This window comes from Musca domestica, unplaced genomic scaffold (assembly GCF_030504385.1).
Source record: "Musca domestica strain aabys unplaced genomic scaffold, Musca_domestica.polishedcontigs.V.1.1 60, whole genome shotgun sequence".
In the NCBI taxonomy this organism is placed as follows: Eukaryota; Metazoa; Arthropoda; class Insecta; order Diptera; family Muscidae; genus Musca; species Musca domestica.
In genome coordinates, this window is record NW_026712364.1 from 658,905 (window position 1) to 680,737 (window position 21,833).

Consider the following 21,833-nt stretch of genomic DNA (forward strand, 5'->3'; position numbering starts at 1 on the left):
GATAGTGCTTAAAATCTAAAATTTGGTATTAGAGTTGCTGTTGATGTGTAGTCTGGTAATATGGAGCTGATTGTACAAAAATTACTGAATGGCACTATATTTGGTATTAGGTGAAGTAGAGGTGGAATCCAGAAATAAATAACTATTTTTGGATATGTGTACTATAATCGTACTTAATGGAACTAAATTTGATAATGGGGGAAAATGCTGAGCTGAAATCCTGATATTTCACATTAAAGTCAGTGTTGGTACCGGAAATTGAGATACGAAGGGAGCTTTGAAAAATTCGTACTTTACCTTACAATTCAGATTTTTAAATGATCGGAAAAACATATAAATTAAGTAAATTCTTTATATGCAAGTATTTTCGTAACAATATACTCAAATGTGACACCCAAACCCTCATCATTTCTGAAATTATAGCATTCCTTCGTCTATGTTTTCATTGGTCTATACATCGAACCGTTAAATATTTACTTTGCAGCATTGAAGCATCACAACCGCCATCTGTTGTCCAATAGCATAACACATATTCGTTTATTTCAATAAATCCTCAAAGTATGCTACGAAATATGGATAATCTATACAAAAAGTATCTTCTAACTAGAATACTTTAAATTTGTATCTGACAGATCCACACGATAAGACAAGTCAATGTAGCAACAGGAAACAGTGAGACTTAGATAAAGTATCTACTCAATTATATTTGTCGGACAGAAAAAAATATATAAGGGAGATATAAGAGCAAGTATCTGAAACCAGAATAAAATAAATTACCATTTGTGTAAATTACCATACAATCAGTGTATGTGTGTTCACAATATGAGGTACCCACTGTATTGTGTTGCCGGTGCGTCATAAAAAAATATTCTCATTACCCAGTGACGATTTCGATCCAAACGTCAGCCAGTCTCAGTTGTGTGGATAAACTAAAGCATTCAACACGGTATTCGGGTAGACGGCAGTTATTCAATAATTCGACGGTGAAGACGACAAGAAAAACGAAGACTGCCTATTACGAGTTGAGAGCATTTCCCAAGGGGGGGCCAAAGTACTAGTCCGCAATCGAAGTATTCTTCGAAAAAAAAACGTGTAAAAAATTGTTAGAAGTTATTCTCAATTACGGGTTTAATTGGGTTTTTTTGTTTCGCGTTCGACGAGCAAACCACCTCAAGATCAGCGACAGCACATGACGATGACAGCAACCTACCTTGTCATATCGCGAAATTAAGTTTATTGAAAAAGTGATGTTAAAGGTGAAAATTTCTAAAAGTGAATAAGTGTTAAAATACCTAAATTAATTTAGACAGGAAACCAATCAAAACCCCCCTCAAAAAAAATTACAAGAATTCCATTACCCACTCTCTTTCACTCACCTACCCACCCCACCAAACAAATGTGCATAATATGAAAAATTGAAAAAAAAAAAAACGAAACAGAAGAAGCAGCTACAATGTGCAGAAGATTGATGTGTACAGAAAATATAGAATTTTTCTCCAATCCAAAAGATACAAATTTCAAGAGAGAGAGAGCGCAAAACTGTTCTGAGAGAGAAAAAGAACAACAACAACGACCACGGTTTAACAAATCTAATAAATAAAACAAACAAATAATTTAACCAAATAAATGGGAGCCGAATTGCGTTGCTGATAGTGTGAGAAAGTGAAGAGAGAGAGAGAGAGAATGAAAGAGTACACATTCAATTAATGATCGTCAGCGACCACAAGGGTGAATAACTCTTCTTAGAATTTGAATTTCATTCTTTTTCTACCAAACTTTTTTTGTTGTTGTTCCGGCCCAAACCAATCCAATCAGAATTACCTTGAATTGGAATAGAATTTGGCAAATAATTTATTGGAAGCAATTTATTACAGATTGCCCACCGCTTTTATTTGGTTCATTCGTACGAAAAATTCAAAGTCTAAAATAAAACAAAATAATTATATGACCCCTTACTGCCTGGTGTGTGTGTGTGACTGTGTATTTGCTAAAAAATTGAACCGGACAGCGTCTGTCGACGAAATGTTTGTGTGAAATGCACATGTGCGTTGGTTTTACAGTCGGTTAGGGAGAAGTGTAACCATAAAAACTTAATTAAATACAATAATTTGGTGTATGAAAGGTCAGAAGAACCAACTATAAAAACCGCTTAGTGGGAGAGATTTGGAACAACTCTAGTTTAGTAAAAACTCGATATTTTCGAAAATACGGGTCCAAAAAATCGATCATTTGACTATAACTTCCGAACCTTGACCACTTACCCCATCATGTGACCACTTGTTGGATAGGTATTTTCATAAGCCAACGATACCTATATTGTCTATATCGGGTAATTGGATCCGGGTCCAGGCCGGGTCTTGAACCCGGATTTTCGGGTCAAAAATCTGGGGTCCCAGGTTCGTCCCCCAAAAAAACAATAGTTTCCCGGGATCAGGGTGAAAATATCAACCACTGGAAAAAATTGAAGTCTTTTTACTAAACTAGAGTTGAGCCGAGATTTTGGATTTTTCGAGATTTCTTTTTTCCAGAGGTAGATATTTGCACCCTGATTCCGGAAAAGTAGTTTTTCTTGGGGACGGACTCGCATACTCGTATATTTGATCCACTAATCTGTAGACACCTCGGCTTAACTCAAACTTAGTGGGAGATATTTTGAATTTTTTCTAAATCTCTGATTTTTTGAAAGTTTTTTTCCTGAGGTATGTATTTGCACCCTGATTTCGGGAACATATTTCTTCTTAGGGGCGTACCCGGACACATATATTGTTGATACACTAGTTATAGTAAAAAAGATGTAAGTTCGGCCGGGCCGAACTTTGAATACCCTCCACCATTTGGAACGAATTTGGCAATTCTCAAAAACAATAAAATCCATTAAAAATTCTGTTAAAATCTTAAAAATACCGAATGTAGTTATTATATTAAGGTCTACACGACGACATGAACCTGCCATTACAATGTTCAAATGCGAAACTTAAAAAAAGATCGGTTATAATGTCGATAAAATCAAAATACCGAATATCGGGAGGTACCGTTATATAAAAAATTTTCTGTCTTAGGCTGTAGTATCCATTACGAACTTCAAATACCAAATTTGAAACTATTTCGGTGAATAATGTCGCTAAAAGCATCAAAATACCGAATATTGGGAGGTATCGTTATATGGGGGCTATAGCAAAACGTGTACCTACATGGCCCATTTAGTCCTGCAGATATAACATACATTTGAGCAAAATTTTATCAATCTACCTCAATTTGTTCGGAAGCTAGAGTGATTTCCACAGACGAACAGACGGATAGACGGACGCACAACGCTAAATCGACATAGAATTTTATGCTGATCCAGAATATATACTTTGTGGGGTCTAAAATGTGTACTTCGAGGTGTTACAAACGGAATGACAAACTTAATATACCCTCCATACTATATAAAAATGGGTATAAAAATGGGACTTTTTCGTCTTTTGGGGATTTGTTTAAATATCCGGGTCCAAAATAACGACAATTTTGTTACACCTTCCGAATTGTTTCAAAAACCCCTAAATTGTGATTACTTGTTAGATGGCTATTATCATTAGCTTACAAATGCCACCGGATCTATCCCGGGTCATAGACACTGAATTTTGGGTCAAATAAACAGGTATCCGGGTCCATCCCCCAATAATAACATACTTTCCCGGAATCAAGGTGCATATACCTACATGTGGAAAAACTCAAAAAAAAAAAAAACAGAGAGTTCTTACTAAACAATAGTTAAGCCAAGATTGTTGTTCTGATTTCGGGAAAGTACCCACGAAACCTTATGGAATGAAAATAGTAGAACCCATTCCTAGGAGAAAAAAGAAGACATTTTATTAATTTAAATACTAGATTATAATTTAATTCAATGGGTATATAAGCTCAGGGCAAATGCTGAAGAGAGTTTGGTGCTAACGGCGATCGGGAACAAAGCATTGGGGTCCAGGTCGTGGGTAATAGGAATATTGGCGGGTAATCGGGTATCACAATGTTGGTGCTCGCCGTCTAGTTATTGAGTATGAAGTTCGGTTCATAGATGAATGGACGTAGGGTGTCCGGGGACAAGGATGATAATTTTCGGTTTGTAGGCAATTTGAAAATGATCGGAAACACTAATGGATCGACGTCGAGGACTACGGTGATGACGCTCGCTTTGTAGACAATGTCGCTGTTTGGATTATAAACAGGAACTCCCGTCAGGGACCAGATGATGACACTCGGATTGTAGTCGATTTCGCTGCTCGAGTAATTGGGAACTCTGGCGAAAAGGGTTCGGCTCACAGGTTCCTGTATCAATATATTACTGGCCACTCAAGTTAATGAGAGACATCCCAAAAAAATCCCAGGTAAAGTTCCTGTTTGATCGCAAAATCACCAGGTAACCCCCCTGTAATAGCGAGCCTGCTCCGTCAATTTCAATTCAATTATATTTTCATTAATATTTCAATACCTTATGTCTAAATTTAGTTCTTTAGATCTATACATACCATAGGACTTATTTTTCTAAGTTTATCCATATAATACTTAACTGAGTCTTCTCCGTCAACCTCCATAGCCAAGTAAATTATTTGTCATGTGTTATTAGCTTCTAAATGAATTCGTTCAGAAGATAGTGATTAAAAAGACAGACGGACATCGCTAAATCGACTTATAATTTTACGCTGATCAATAACATATGTATTTTGTTGGGTCTAATATGAGACTTTCGAGGAGTATATCCATAGTATTATGGTAGAAGAATATAGGTAGACGCGTCGACACAGCTGTTGGGACAACTGAACTGTCAAACCAATTTTAGAATTGAACATGTTGAATGAAAAATTATATAAATTTGTAAAAATTCTTGAAAAACGCGAATTATAATAGCCTCCGAATGACGTCGTATAAGAAAACATATAAAAAATCTACTTATATTTGAAAAAAAACATTTAATTTTTTTTTTGACATATCAATGCTCCCAAGCGTTGATGCATCTACCCGTGTTCTTCTGCCATGCATAGTATGGTGAAGGATATAAAAATAAGAATCAGGGTTTACCAGCTTTAATTGATAATACTTTTTTCATTGGGAGAAAAATAAAAGTGGTGGAGAAGGTGTTGACAATATTTCATAATTGTTGGACATACAACCCAGACCAGTGACATGTGGCACCGTCTTGTTGATACCACACGTCATGCAAGTCAAGCTCTTGCATTTTGGGCAAAAAAACAAAATGGATAACATTTCACGGTAGCGCTTACCATTCACAGTTACGTTACGACTCATGGCGTCTTTGAAGAAGTACGGTCCAGTCCATATACCAGACTAAACTGTTACTTTAACTGGATGCATTGGTAGCTTTTGCAATACTTTTGGCAGATCTTCACTCCAAAACCGATAATTCGTCTGATTTACGTATCATTTCTGCCAAAAATTATATTCGCCCCTCAACACAATTTCTTGTGGATTTGCTTGATTTTCATTATGAGACAATCCTTTTGAATGCACTGTAAAAAAACATTAAAATATTACCGAACGAAAGAGATGATAATATGCAAACTATGAGATAAACAAACAAATGTATCTACAGTAGATTCTACTGTATTGATGCACTCACTCATGTGTACGAACGTATGTATGTTTGTGCCTACCATACTGCACTCTCTGTAATGCACACATTGAGCAAGTGGCATGGGGTCATTAAAATTTTAGACACTTGACAACGTGAGTACACACATATTTCATGTACATATGAATTTTGTCTTCACAAGATGTAATTGATTCCCCCCCAATGGAATCTATAACAAATTTATGACGTCTGACAATTCAAAAACTGATTTGTTGAGAACGGGAGGCACAAAGATAAGAATAATATTCTAAAGCAGCCAGCTGTAACTGCTCGCCAACCACTCTCTCCTCCTGAAGAATACGGGGAAAGAAAGAATGTATGAGAGAAGAATTCGTATAATGAGAATTGCTAACAACTGACAACAACTACAAAGCAATAATTTAACTATCTCATGTTAGGTTTTTAGTAGCACTGCGAGAATTCGATACTCAGTGAGCATAAAACAAATAAAACCGCTTCTCTTTGACTCTCTCAATGTGTATCTTCTTCATTATAATACTACAGTGTGTCGGGTAATACTTTTCAAGCCCAAGGGCCTGTTGCTGTGCATTGATACAAAAGTGAATATGAAAGAAAATCCAATTTATATACATAGTATGGAGGGTATGTAAAGTTCGTCACTCCGTTTGTAACTTATCGAAATAATAACCTAACAAGGCATATATATTCTTGATCAACGTTAAATCGTCCGTCCGACTCTTGTAATTACGCTAGAGTGAAAACGAATTCTCTAATTCTAAAATTTTGCACAGATCATTCTTTTATCTGCCGGATGGACTATATCGGTGGTGTAGCCCCCATATAACGGTACCCAAGATATCCGGTATTTTGATGATTATAGCCAAATTTCTGAATGAAATTATCTGAAAATAAGGAGTACCTTCTGAGTACTTTACCCCCTGGTAGAGAAATGTCAATATCGTATAGCCCACATACAACGGTATTCCCCGACATTCGATATTTTGACTATTTTAAGGACATTATTCACCGGAGTAGTTTCAAATTTCGTATTTAGAGTTCGATATAACGTTACCTCCCTATATTCGGTATTTTGATGATTTTACCTACATTATTCAATGGTTTTTTTTTTCAATTTTTTATTTGAATATAGTAATGGCTAATGACAAAAGTTTCCTATGAAGGTCCACGTTTTCGTGCTGACCCCAATATAACGGCAATATTCGGTATTTGTAAGATTAAACTGATTTATTTATTATTATTTTTTTTTTAAAAAAACTTTACTCCCTGAAAGACAATTGTTTATATAGGTCCTCGATATCGTATTGCCCCCCATATAAGTCTACCTCCATATATCCGTATTTTGAAGATTTTAGCCACATTTTTCAATGGAATTGTCTGAAAATCCACACAAGAAGTTCTTTCTAAGTACTTTACCCCCTGGAAGAGAATTGTCGGTATAGGTCCACGACATCGTATAGCCCCCCATACAACGGTACCACCCAATATTCGGTATTTTGATGATTTTAGAGACATAATTCATCTGAATTATTTCAAAATTTCATATTTGAAGTTCCTAATAGGTACTACAACCTGTGGCAGAAAAGTGTCTATGCAGGTCTAGGTTTTCGTATAGCCTCCTTATAACTGCACCTCCCAATATTCGGTATTTTGACGATTTTAGCGACATCATTCACCGGAGTTGTTTCGAATTTCGTATTAAGTTCGTAGTGGGAACTACAGTCTATGACAGTCATGTCTTCATATAGCCCCAGTACAACCTACACCACAAGGTGGTCAGGGTATTATGTCTTTGTGCATTTGTTTGTAACAGGCCAAGGGAAACGAGATAGACCCGTAGTTCCTTTTCATGATCTGCATAGAATCACATTCTGAGTCCGCCTGTCCGTCTGTCCATGTATTTTTGTAAACAAAGTACAGTTCGCATTTATTGTCCTATCCAAATGAAATTTTGCACATTTGTTTGGCCCAAGGGCGAACCCTATTGAAATTGGAGATAGTCGGTCAAAATTTAGATATAGCTCCCATATATCTTCCAGATATATATCCATATATCTTCGTCCGATTTGCCTTTTATTGTGCACCAAACGTGTAATATCAGGCCGAATGGTATGGAATTTGCACATACAACCAGATTAGGCCCGAAAATAAGTATGCCAAATTTTATCGAAATCGGTTCAGATATAGCTATAGCTCCCATATATATTGTTCATCCGATTTGTTATTTTTGTCCTCCGCAGCCGTAATATGCACTCTGTAACAACAATATTTGGGGAAATATATCAAATACAGCTCAGAAATACCTTTACTAAATTTTATCGAGATCGGTTCAGATTTGGATATAGCTCCCATATATAACATCGTCCGATTTAGCTTTTATTGTGCACCAAACGTCTAATATTTGTCCAAATGGGATGGACACATTTTGTAAACAGACATTCCACTCTCTGTGCTCTCTACGGAGAAAAGTGTTTAATGTTCTCTTTGCAAAAAGTGCGGATGAGTTCGTCGTGTATGGTACGATAGTTCAAACAGTTTAGCGGCGGTACTCAACGGAATTTGTTTGGCATGGTGCGGTAGCTTGTCATTCGGCCGTCTTCGTAAATAGTAAATAAATTACTAATTTTTTTTCAACGCATTGTAAGAAAATTGCAAAGCGGATAATAATACGACGTAGTGTAGATCATAAAAAAATGTTATTAAATATATTTCGAAGATCTGTCTAAGCTCTATAATGACATATAAGGAAAATATACCGAAGCATATTGCGTATTAAACAGAGGACTCTGCATAAATTAAATAAGGATTATGTGGATTTGTGATGGAATTATGTGAATTGCTAAAATCCGACTTGGTTTTAGTAAACAAATGTTCTAAATTAACAAATAAATAAAAACATAAAATTAACAAATGTGGATAGTCTAGAAGTTTGAACAAAAATACATTGTTTTGCTAACTTTTGTAAAGTTAACTCTGCAATCATTTGGGCGCCACTTCGGTACTTAATGTCATTCTAGCAAAACGAATTGTATGTTTTCCGTAATTAATGCCAGTTTAACTAATTATCCCTGAATACCTGAATAAAATTGAGATCTTACAAACAATTTTATGTGATTTGAGAATCTGTGATAGAAATCTTGAAATCTGGTTTTAATTCCGGGCATATATATCAATGTGGCTAAAGGCAACATTTTCAGTTATTTTATTGCTTCTCATTCGAAATATATTTAGTAATTTAATGTTATAACGAAATCAAATGTATCATATAGTCAAGAAATTGAAAAAAAAATATAAAGTTTTGTTATATTTTTTAAAACTAACCCTGCCATTATTTGGGCGCCACTTCAGTATTCAATGTCATTCTAGCAAAAACGAATATATATGACGACACCAAATATAGACTAGACTTTTAATCAAATAATACTTTAAATAAAGTTTTCAGCAAGCTTATGCACGAGGTCAAGGTTGAGGATAAACCCAATGTGGTCTACAGGATAGAATGTGTCAGAAGTTATATGTTGGCACTACCGAAACTAAACTAAAGACAAGAATGCGAGAAAAAATAAGTTAAAAAGCAGTAAGTTCGGCCGGACCGAACTTTGAATACCTTCCACCATTTGGAACAAGTTTGGAAATTTTCTAAAAAAATAAAATCCGTTAATGATTCTGTTAAAATATTAAAACTACCGAATTTAGCCATTATACTGGGCTTTATACTTTTGTCATAAGCCAATATAATACTCAAATACGAAACTTGAAAAAAGAAAAAATCCGGTGAATAATCATCAAAATACCGATTACGGTGAGGTACGGTAATATGGGGGCTTTACGAAAACCTAGTTCCCATTACGAACTCTAAATACGAAATTTGAAACAGCTCCGGTGAATAATGTCGCTAAAATAATTAAAATACCGCATTTTGGGAGATACCGTTATGTGGAGGCTATACGAAGATGTGGGCCTGCATACGCAATTTTTTTGTCATAGGCTGTAGTACCTATTTCGAACTCCAAATACGAAATTTGAAACAACTCCGTTGAATAATGCCTCTAAAATCGTCAACATAACGAATATCGGGAGGTAATGATATATGGGGCCTATACGAAGACCTGGACCTGCATAGACAATTTTATGTCATAGGCTGTAGTTCCCCTTACGAACTCTAAATACGAAATTTTAAACAACTCTGGTGAATAATATCCCTAAAATTGTCAAAATACCGAATATTGGGGGCGCCGTTGTATGGGAGCTATACGATATCGTAGACCTATATAGACAATTTTCTTTAAGGTAGTAAAGTAGTTACGAGGAACTCCTTGTTTAGACTTTCAGACAATTCCATTGAAAAATGTAGCTAAAATTATCAAAATAGCGAATATCGGGAGGTATTGTTATATGGGGGCTATATGATATGATGGACCTATATAGACAATACTCTTTCAGAGGGTAAAGTACTCAGAAGGACCTCCTTTTGTGGAATTTGAGACAATTTCATTGAAAAATTTGGCTACAATCATCAAAATACCGAATATCGCGGAGTACCGTTGTTTGGGGGCCTATACGATATTGTGGCCCGATATAGTCCATCTTCCAACTTTACTTGGCTGCACACAAAAGACTGATCTGTTCAACATTTTAGTTTCTTATCTTTATTCGTTTTGACTCTAGCATGACTACAACAAACGGACAGACAGGGCTAAATCGTCTTAGAATTTTACGCCGATGAAGAATATACGTACTTTGTTATGTCTAAAATTATTTCGATGAATTCCATACGGAATGACAAACTTAATATACTCTCCATAATATGTATGGTAGGGGGTATGAAAAAGTAGTCAAGAAAATCATATTTTTCTGTACCACTCGAAAAAGAGCAAGTAGACTTTTCTCATTTTCGAGTGAGAGCGAATGAGTGGAACCCTTAAAGTAGTAGTAGAACTTATTTAAGATTTTGGAAGATTCAACCCAATCAAGTGTAAGAGCATTTATGTTATGTTTGTTTTTAAACCTTTCCCGTTTGATTTGGTGCTGATGGTAAGATCACAGCGTTGTCATGCCTCTGCATTTTATGGTATCGAGTAGCTATATTTTTAAGTTTCTAGTACAGTAAATCACAATTTCTGTTAAAATTTATCAATTGTAGTACCCTGAAGATGATTGGAGATTCCAATTGAAATATTAGACTTTTTTAGAAGAACGGTTATATTATATTTAAAAAAAGCATATAGCCGAATAATTCCAAAATCACAAACTTTCTCGAACAAGGCATACTACGGTCACAACAAAAATTGAATTATAGATTTTCCAAAATTCATGTCAGAACTAATGAGGTTTTGTAAATTTTATCCTCTCTTCACATGTTGTTGAAATTCTCTCTTCTATCGAACGATGAACTACACATTTCGTCCTTTTTTAAATGTCTTGTTCTGGATGTATTAAATGTTTATACCCTACACCACAAGGTGGTCAGGGTATTATGTATTTGTGCATTTGTTTGTAACAGGCAAAAGGCAACGAGATAGACCCCTAGTTCCTTTTGATGATCTGCATAGAATCACATTCTGAGTCGATTTATGCATGTCCGTCCGTCCGTCTGTCCATGTATTTTTGTAAGCAAAGCACAGGTCGCATTTATTGCCCTATCCAGATGAAATTTTGCACAAATCATTTGTTTGGCCCAAGGACGAACCCTATTGAAATTGGAGATAATCGGACAAAATTTAGATATAGCTCCCATATATATCTTCGTCCGGTTTGCATTTTATTGTGCACCAAACGTGTAATATCAGTCCGAATAGTATGGAATTTTGCACGTACGATCAGATTGGACCTGAAAATAAGTATGCCAAATTTAATCGAAATCGGTTCAGATGTAGCTATAGCTCCCATATATATTTTTCATCCGATTTGTTATTTTTGTCCTCCGCAGCCGTAATATGCACTCTGTAACAACAATATTTGGGGAAATATATCAAATACAGCTCAGAAATACATTTGCTAAATTTTATCGAGATCGGTTCAGATTTGAATATAGCTCCCATATATAACTTCGTCCGATTTACCTTTGATTGTGCACCAAACGTCTAATATTTGCCCAAAAGGGTTGAAATTTGGCACTTTCGACCGAATTGAGTCTTGAAGCTAGTATGTCAAATTTGGTGAAGATCGGTTAAGATATAGCTATAGCTCCCATATATACTGTTCATCCGATTTGTTGTATTTGTTACCCACAGCCGTAATATGCACTCCGTAACAACGATATTCAGGCAAAATATATCAAATACAGCTCAGAAATATCTTTGCCAAATTTTATCGAGATCGGTTCAGTTTTGGATATAGCTCCCATATATATCTTTATCTGATTTCAAATTAATTTTGCACCAAATGGGCAATACAAGTCCTAATTTAAAAGATACAAATGCTTCGGCATATTTAGTTCTTTGAACTTTAAATAATAATTATAATCATAGCGTGAATGATGGGGTTCTCCCATAAAAACTTGTAATTGTTATATGGAGCTCTACTAAATTAGCAAAGTGGTGTAGGGTATCATAAAGTCGGACCCGCCCGACTTTCTTTACTGGTTTATTTTAAGATTTTTTTTTAAATAACAGAAAAGACACATCCATTCTTAGCCGCAGCCCACTGTAGCCAATGTTTTTTTTTTTTTTTTTTTTTTTTTTTTTTTGACCGCCTGTCTGCTAAATATTTAATGTGTTTGCCTTATGTTCTGCTTGCCCAAGAAAGAGTACATACAACACAAATGATTCAGTATTCCTTCCCCAAACTCAATTATCCAATTCGATGATGAGTGTAAATTTCCGGTAAAACAATGCTTTATGCGGTTTTCTTAAATTCGATTTCCTCTCTCCCCCCTTCACTTGCCTAATTGATGGACCATAAAATGGGAAAAATAATTGAAATGAGTTTAAAGAAGAGAGATGGAAACGATCTGTGACATTTGAAACATCAGACGGATAATTTATGTAGCAGTTGAGAGATCTTGAGTATGAACTCAAATTGTTGGAGTCGCCTGAGTATGAAGCGATATGTTAATTACACTGCTTCTATTGATCGATCGATCGATTGAAAGATATAATAATCATTACCCAGTTTGAAAAATCATCTGGATTTTCGTATGGCCTTTTAGACCATCTGAACGGTGGTTGCCTTCTTGTTCCAAAATTTGTGGCTGTTGATAAGTAAATTTTTTGTCGAGAAAGAAAATCATCGATAGACTCTGCTCGCCCCAATGATGCACCATTGGTGGCTGGCCAGACCCTTCAGGAACCGGAACCAGACGAATTTTTTCATCTTTCCCTCATTTTCGATGCATTAATTTCCTTCAGACTTGTCGTCAAGCTCATCTTCCCCATATCCGTCGAAAATGTTGAGGCCTTCTGCGAGTAACGGCTTTCTTCCTTTGTCCTCTTTTTTCTTCTCTGAAATAAGATTACTTATGACATTTCTTACCAAACCTTCATAAAAAAATCATCATTCTCATTGCTTCTATTATTATTTATTTTTAAGTTGATAAGTTCCTCCATCGGTCAGGGTGGATACGACACCAAAATTTTCTTCTTCTTCGCTTTCCTTAAAATGAAGCCGGTAATTTCCCAAAATTTACATCCAAACATGGTATTGACATCCTATTTAATTCCAGGGAATGAGCTGATTCTTTTAGGCTACTTATCTATTCCATTCACTGTTCCTCCATACCTTCTTTATTATCCCGTATGATTTTTAAATATCATCATTTTCTTCATTTTTTCTACCATTGATTTCTACATTTTCTCCTGCTGCATTTGAAACTGCACCAGCATTTTCTCATGTACCTTTTTCTAGCTCTTGTTTTTATACCCTCCACCATATATAGTATGGAGGGTATATTAAGTTCGTCATTCTGTTTGTAACTCATCGAAATAATAATTTTATTCTATTTTATTCTAAGACGGTTTAGACCTGTTCGTCCGTCTGTTGTAATCACGCTAGAGTCAAAGCGAATTAAAATAGGAACCTAAAATTCTCAGAGACCAGTCTTTTGTCTGCAAGCAGGCCAAGTTAGAAGATATCGGTCCAAGGTATCGTATAGCGCCCATATAACAATACCCCCGCTATTCGGAGGAGTTCTTTCTGAGAACTTTACCCCCTGGAAGAGAATTGTTTTTATAGGTCCACGATACCATATATCCTCCATATAACGGTACCTCTCTATATTCGGTATTTTCATGATTTTAGCTACATTTTTCAATGGACTTGTTTACGAATCCGTACTAGAAGTTCTTTCTAAGCACTTTATCCCCTGGAAGATAAATATCTATATAGGTCCACGATATCGTATTGTCCACATACAACGGTACTCCCCGATATTCGACATTTTGACGATTTTAGCGACATTATTCACCGGAGTTGTTTCAAATTTCGTATTTAGAATTCGTAAAGGGTACTACAGTCTATGAAGAAAAATTGCGTATGCAGGTCCACGTCTTCCTATAGGCCCCATATATCAGTACCTCCCGATATTCGGTATTTTGATGATTTTAGCGAAATTTTTCAACGGAATTGTTTCAAATTTGGTATTTCAAGTTCGTAATGGATACTACAGCCTGTGAGAGAAATTTGTCTGTTCAGGTTCACGTCTTCGTGTAGCCCACATATAACGGCACCTCCTGATATTAGATATTTTGATGATTTTAACACTTATTATTATTCACCAGAATTGTTTCAAATTTGGTATCTGAAGTTCGTAATCGATACTACAGCCTAAGACAGAAAATTGTCTGTGTAGGTCCCCATCTTCGTATAACCCCCATATAACGGCACCTTCCGATATTCGGTATTTTGTTGATTTTAGCGACATTATTCACCGCAATTGTTTCATATTTCGTATTTGAATTTCCTAATACAGTCTAAGACAGAAAAATGTCTGTGCAGGTCCCCATCTTCGTATAACCCCCATATAACAGCACCTCCCTATATTCGGTATTTTGATGATTTAAGCGACATTATTCACCGGAACTGTTTCAAATTTGGAATTTGAAGTTCGTAATGGATACTACAGCCTTAGACAGAAAATTGTCTGTTCAGGTCCACGTCTTCGTATAGCCCCCATAAAACGGCAACTTCCGATATTCGGTATTTTGAAGATTTTAGCGACATTATTCACAGGAATTGTTTCAAATTTGGTATTCGTAATGGGTACTACAGCCTATGACAAAAAATTATCTATGCAGGTCCACGTTTTCGTATAGCCCCCCATATAACGGTACCTCCCGATATTCGGTACTTTGATAATTTAAGCGACATTATTTACCGGAATTGTTTCAATTTTGGTAGTTGAAGTTCGTAATGGACACTACAGTCTATGATAGAAAATTGTCTATGCAGGTCCAGGTCTCCGTATAGGCCCCATATATCAGTACCTCCCGATATTCGATATTATTATAATTTTAGCGAAATTATTCACCGGATTTGTTCCAAATTTGGTATTTAAAATTCGTAATGTATACTTCAGCCTTAGACAGAAAATTGTCTGTTCAGGTCCACGTCTTCGTATAGCCCCCATAAAACGGCAACTTCTGATATTCGGTATTTTGAAAATTTTAGCGACATTATTGACAGGAGATGTTTCAAATTTCGTATTTAGAGTTCGTAATGGGAACTACAGTCTATGACAGAAAATTATCTATGCAGGTCTTCGTGTAGCCACCATACCTCCAGATATTCGGTACTTTACTAATTTTGGCGACATTATTCACCGGAATTGTTTCAAATTTGGTATTTGAAGTTCGTAATGGATACTAAAGTCTATAACAAAAAATTGCGTATGCAGGCCTACGTCTTCCTATAGGCCCCAAATATCAGTACCTCCCGATATTCGGTATTTTTACGAGTTTAGCGACATTTTTCAACGGAATTGTTTGAAATTCCGTAATAATAGTTCCTAATGGGTACTACAACCTATGGAAGAAAATTGTCTATGCAGGTCCACGTCTTCGCATAGCCCCCATATAACGGTAGCTCCCGATATTGGGTATATTGCTGATTTTGGCGACATTATTCACCGGATTTGTTTCAAATTTGGTATTTGAAGTTCGTAATGGATACTTCAGCCTTAGACAGAAAATTGTCTGTTCAGGTCCACGTCTTCGTATAGCCCCCATAAAACGGCAACTTCTGATATTCGGTATTTTGAAAATTTTAGCGACATTATTGACAGGAGATGTTTCAAATTTCGTATTTAGAGTTCGTAATGGGAACTACAGTCTATGACAGAAAATTATCTATGCAGGTCTTCGTGTAGCCACCATACCTCCAGATATTCGGTACTTTACTAATTTTGGCGACATTATTCACCGGAATTGTTTCAAATTTGGTATTTGAAGTTCGTAATGGATACTAAAGTCTATAACAAAAAATTGCGTATGCAGGCCTACGTCTTCCTATAGGCCCCAAATATCAGTACCTCCCGATATTCGGTATTTTTACGAGTTTAGCGACATTTTTCAACGGAATTGTTTGAAATTCCGTAATAATAGTTCCTAATGGGTACTACAACCTATGGAAGAAAATTGTCTATGCAGGTCCACGTCTTCGCATAGCCCCCATATAACGGTAGCTCCCGATATTGGGTATATTGCTGATTTTGGCGACATTATTCACCGGATTTGTTTCAAATTTGGTATTTGAAGTTCGTAATGGATACTTCAGCCTTAGACAGAAAATTGTCTGTTCAGGTCCACGTCTTCGTATAGCCCCCATAAAACGGCAACTTCTGATATTCGGTATTTTGAAAATTTTAGCGACATTATTGACAGGAGATGTTTCAAATTTCGTATTTAGAGTTCGTAATGGGAACTACAGTCTATGACAGAAAATTATCTATGCAGGTCTTCGTGTAGCCACCATACCTCCAGATATTCGGTACTTTACTAATTTTGGCGACATTATTCACCGGAATTGTTTCAAATTTGGTATTTGAAGTTCGTAATGGATACTAAAGTCTATAACAAAAAATTGCGTATGCAGGCCTACGTCTTCCTATAGGCCCCAAATATCAGTACCTCCCGATATTCGGTATTTTTACGAGTTTAGCGACATTTTTCAACGGAATTGTTTGAAATTCCGTAATAATAGTTCCTAATGGGTACTACAACCTATGGAAGAAAATTGTCTATGCAGGTCCACGTCTTCGCATAGCCCCCATATAACGGTAGCTCCCGATATTGGGTATATTGCTGATTTTGGCGACATTATTCACCGGATTTGTTTCAAATTTGGTATTTGAAGTTCGTAATGGATACTTCAGCCTTAGACAGAAAATTGTCTGTTCAGGTCCACGTCTTCGTATAGCCCCCATAAAACGGCAACTTCTGATATTCGGTATTTTGAAAATTTTAGCGACATTATTGACAGGAGATGTTTCAAATTTCGTATTTAGAGTTCGTAATGGGAACTACAGTCTATGACAGAAAATTATCTATGCAGGTCTTCGTGTAGCCACCATACCTCCAGATATTCGGTACTTTACTAATTTTGGCGACATTATTCACCGGAATTGTTTCAAATTTGGTATTTGAAGTTCGTAATGGATACTAAAGTCTATAACAAAAAATTGCGTATGCAGGCCTACGTCTTCCTATAGGCCCCAAATATCAGTACCTCCCGATATTCGGTATTTTTACGAGTTTAGCGACATTTTTCAACGGAATTGTTTGAAATTCCGTAATAATAGTTCCTAATGGGTACTACAACCTATGGAAGAAAATTGTCTATGCAGGTCCACGTCTTCGCATAGCCCCCATATAACGGTAGCTCCCGATATTGGGTATATTGCTGATTTTGGCGACATTATTCACCGGATTTGTTTCAAATTTGGTATTTGAAGTTCGTAATGGATACTTCAGCCTTAGACAGAAAATTGTCTGTTCAGGTCCACGTCTTCGTGTAACCCCCATATAACGGCAACTTCCGATATTCGATATTTTGATGATTTTGGAGATATTTTTTAACGGAGTTGTTTCAAATTTCGTATTTAGAGTTCGTAGTGAGAACTACAGTCCATGACAGAAAATTGCGTATGCAGACACTCGTCTTCGTATAGGCCCCATATATCAGTACCTCCCGATATTCGGTATTTTGATTATTTTAGCGATATTATTCAGCGCAATTGTTTCAAATTTGGTATTTCAAGTTCGTAATGGATACTACAGCCTATGACAGAAAACTGTCTGTACAGGTCCAGGTCTTCGTACAGACTCTATTAAAACGGCTACATTCGGTATTTTTAGATTTTAATAGAAATTTTAAGTATTCAAAGTTCGACCCGGCGAACTTACAGCTTTTTTACTTGTTTTTTTTTTTTTTGTTTATTTTGGCTTTGAACTTCGGTGTGAAAAGCGTAACATCTTAACCGTCATTGAAAATTATTAACCTCATTGTTGACACCAGGAAGGTGTGGTTGTAGTGACTTTACGTTGGATTAAATGAGAGGATAGAAATTAAATGTAGCCGTCACATTACCCTCTAATTTGACTTCGTGGGAGTTGCGCTGGACTTTCAATAATTGTCAATGGAGGGTTTAAGTCTCTATTAGGGCTTTTCGTACCCTTTTCATCAAATTTAAAACATCCAGCCCATCCATGACATTTTTACACACTAATCGCGGCCCTCATACAAAGTTTCCATATCCTAGCTCCAGCCATTCTGTCTAGTAGCTTATATATCAATTAGTGAGTCAGTCCCTCACTCATCACTAATCAATTTTAGATATCATATAGATATATCATAAACCAACACAAAAACGATTTCGACGATCACAACGTGTTCAATATATAATCATTGCTGGCTGAACAAATCCACTTCACATCCAAAAAAAAAAAAAGTTCTCTCTGTGCTCTGTCCAATGTGCTAATTCTTCTACTCGAAGTGTTAAAAAAGTGATAATTGCCACTAATTATAAGCGTTTCGATTCTAAACGTAAACCAATTTTCGTTCAATGAAATATTATTGAATAACAAAAAATTCAATTTTATAGCTATTCTGTGAATTTTGAAAAAGAAAAGAAAAAAAAAACGGAAAACGAAATCAACAAAAAAAGAAAACGAAAGAAAAGTTTTTTTTTTACATTACATTCTAACCGACGGCAACCCTCATCAATCGGCCAACATCAAATGAATACATTTTGGATATATTTTTAAGTGGAACAACCAGCCACGAAACGGATATCCGCAATTTGCAAAAAAAAATCAAGAGAGTGTGGTAAGTAAAGTAGTTGCAGGGTAGTCATCATAAGTTTTGTTGTGACAAAGTCACGAAGCATTTCAATATTTGTGTCTATTTGTTTAAATAACTTCAATTAAATTTAAATTAAAAACAAAGGATTCTGGATTATAAATATCCATGACGTGCGGGAACTAAATGACCGAATCAGAAATACAAAAAGTAAAATAGTATCTGTCGGTTTTGCCGACAGATGTACACCCCGCAGCCTTGAGTATTGATTATTCAAACTGTTGACTGTTTATATGAGAGGTTCCGAAGCAGTTGGCCCATATTACCCAATTCGTATGTGACCTAAGACTGATATAAATATTAAAACGTTCCAGATTTGGACTATATCGACTACTTCCTATACTTTATATGAGATATGTGCCAATTTTTGGAAACTGTGATAATATGCATGAGGTAACAGACATAGCGAATCGAAGTATTCCATTTTCATACTTCATCTAATTTAAAACATTTAAAGTCAGTAGGAACCTGAATAAAATACAGCGACGGATTTTCGAGAAAACCTTTGTGGTGAATTTGAAATACCAGGGTAAATAGAGAGAACAAGAACTCTTAACAACCACAAGGGCCAGAAGAGGAAAAATCGAAGAATGAGAAAGGATCCGAAGCAGTGAGGTCTTAACTCTAGTACAAACTATTCAATTTTTATACCCTACACCAAGGTGGTCTTTGTGCATTTGTTTGTAACAGCAAAACGAAAGGAGATAGACCCATAATTCCTTTCGATGATCTGCATAGAATCACATTCTGAGTCGATTTATGCATGTCCGTCCGTCCGTCTGTCCATGTATTTTTGTAAACAAAGTACAGGTCGCATTTATTGCCCGATCTAGATGAAATTTTGCACAGATAATTTGTTTATCCCAAGGACGTACACTATTGACATTGAAGATAATCGGTCAAAATTTAGATATAGCTCCCATATATATCTTCGTCCGATTTGCCTTTTATTGTGCACCAAACGTGTAATATCAGCCCGAATAGTATGGAATTTTGCATATACAACCAAATTAGGCCTGAAAATAAGTATGCTAAATTTGATCGAAATCGGTTCAGATATAGCTATAGCTCCCATATATATTGTTCATCCGATTTGTTATTTTTGTCCTCCGCAGCTGTAATATACACTCTGTAACAACAATATTTGGGGAAATATATCAAATGCAGCTCAGAAATACCTTTGCTAAATTTTATCGAGATCGGTTCAGATTTGGATATAGCTCCCATATATAACTTCGTCCGATTTACTTTTTATTGTGCACCAAACCAGTGTAATATTTGCCCAAATGGGATGGAATTTGGCATTTACGACCGAATTGAGTCTAGAAGGTAGTATGCCAAATTTGGTGAAGATCGGTTCAGATATAGCTATAGCTCCCATATGTAGTGTTCATCCGATTTGTTGTATTTGTTACCCACAGCCGTAATATGCACTCCGTAACAACGATATATCAAATACAGCTCAGAAATATCTTTGCCAAATTTTATCGAGATCGGTTCAGATTTGAATATAGCTCCCATATATATCTTTATCTGATTTCAAATTAATTTTACACCACATGGGCAATACAAGTCCGAATTTAAAAGATACAAATGCTTCGGCATATTTAGTCCTTTGAACTTTAAATTATAATTATAATCATAGCGTGTATGATTGAATTCTCCCATAAAAAGTTTTAATTGTTATGTGGAGCTCAACTAAATTAGCAAAGTGGTGTAGGGTATCATAAAATCGGCCCCGCCCGACTTTAGGACTTTCTTTACTGGTTTTGAATTTTTTTTTCCAGTGATAGGTCTATTTACCCTGGTTCTGGAAAATTATTTCTCTTCTTGGGGGACGGATCCGGGTCCCCAGATTTTTGAGCCAAAAGTCCGGGTTCAAGTCCCGGGCTAGACCCAGATTCACTTACCCAATATATCTCTGGACCTGAAAAAGGTATTAGCAAAAATTGTACCATTATGGAAAGATAAGAGTGTCAGCTATAATTTGCCATCAATTTTGTTGAACCCCATAATGGAACCTTTTTCGACTTTTTGTGTGTTTTATAAAAAATCCGGATCAAAAAATTTTAAATAATGTCTACAACTTCCGCACCGCTTTAAATAAAGTCATGTGACCACTTGTTGGATAGGTATTTTTATAAGCTGTCTATAACGGGTAAGTGGCTCTGAGGGTAGCCCGGGTCTTGAACTCGTACTTTCAGTTCCCGTGTCCGTCCCCCAAGAAAAAAAAAAGTTTCCAGGAATTGGGGTAAAAATACCTATGTCTGGGAAAATATTCAAAAATATCGAAGAGTTTTTACAAAACTAAAGTTGTCCCGCAGTGGGATATACGAAGCCACAGAGCAACTGTGTCCAAAAGTAAGCTGGCCCGGTGAAGTGTAACAAGCCACCGGGGAAAGGAGCAATTTCAGAAAAGCGACGAGCGAGGAAAGCGACAACAGGACCTTGGTCGAGTCCAGTGAGTTGCCAAAAGCCATCTGCGATTGCAGCTTTCAGTCCACAAACCGAAGTGTTTGGTAAAAGAGTCTCCCGGACATCAAACCGCCAAATTGTTCAGATCTGGGCCCGAACACCAATACGAGCAATGCAAAACAACAGCCATCGTATTTTTATACCCTCCACCATACATAGTATGGAGAGTATATTAAGTTCGTTGTTCCGTTTGTAACTTGAACTTATTGAACTCATTCTTGGTCAGCGTAAAATTCTAAGTCGCCTGTCCGTCCGCACTGATCTGTCTTTTGTCTGCAGGCAGGTCAAGTTCAAAGATGGGCTATATCGGCCCACGACATCGAATAGCCCCCATATTACGATATTCCGTATTTTGATGATTTCAGCCACATTTTTCAATGGAATTGAAAACACAAGGAGTTCCTCGAGACTTCTTTACCCCCTGAAAGAGAATTGTCTACATAGGTCCACGATATCGTAT

The 21,833-nt window shown here is 36.2% G+C and overlaps 1 protein-coding gene across 2 annotated transcripts in view; it reads left to right on the forward strand.

Moving 5' to 3' along the window:
• The first annotated feature begins 913 nt into the window (after positions 1-913).
• Positions 914-21,833, forward strand: part of LOC101896570 (chondroitin sulfate synthase 1) — a 64,744-nt gene continuing 43,824 nt past the window's right edge. The window contains exons 1-2 of one of the 2 annotated variants that reach the window (XM_059129355.1): positions 914-1,256; positions 18,642-18,865. The gene's annotated coding sequence lies outside the window, so the exon portion shown is untranslated. Of the gene's footprint in view, positions 1,257-18,444; positions 18,866-21,833 lie in introns of those variants that run through there. The other variant, XM_059129356.1, reaches the window with a different exon arrangement.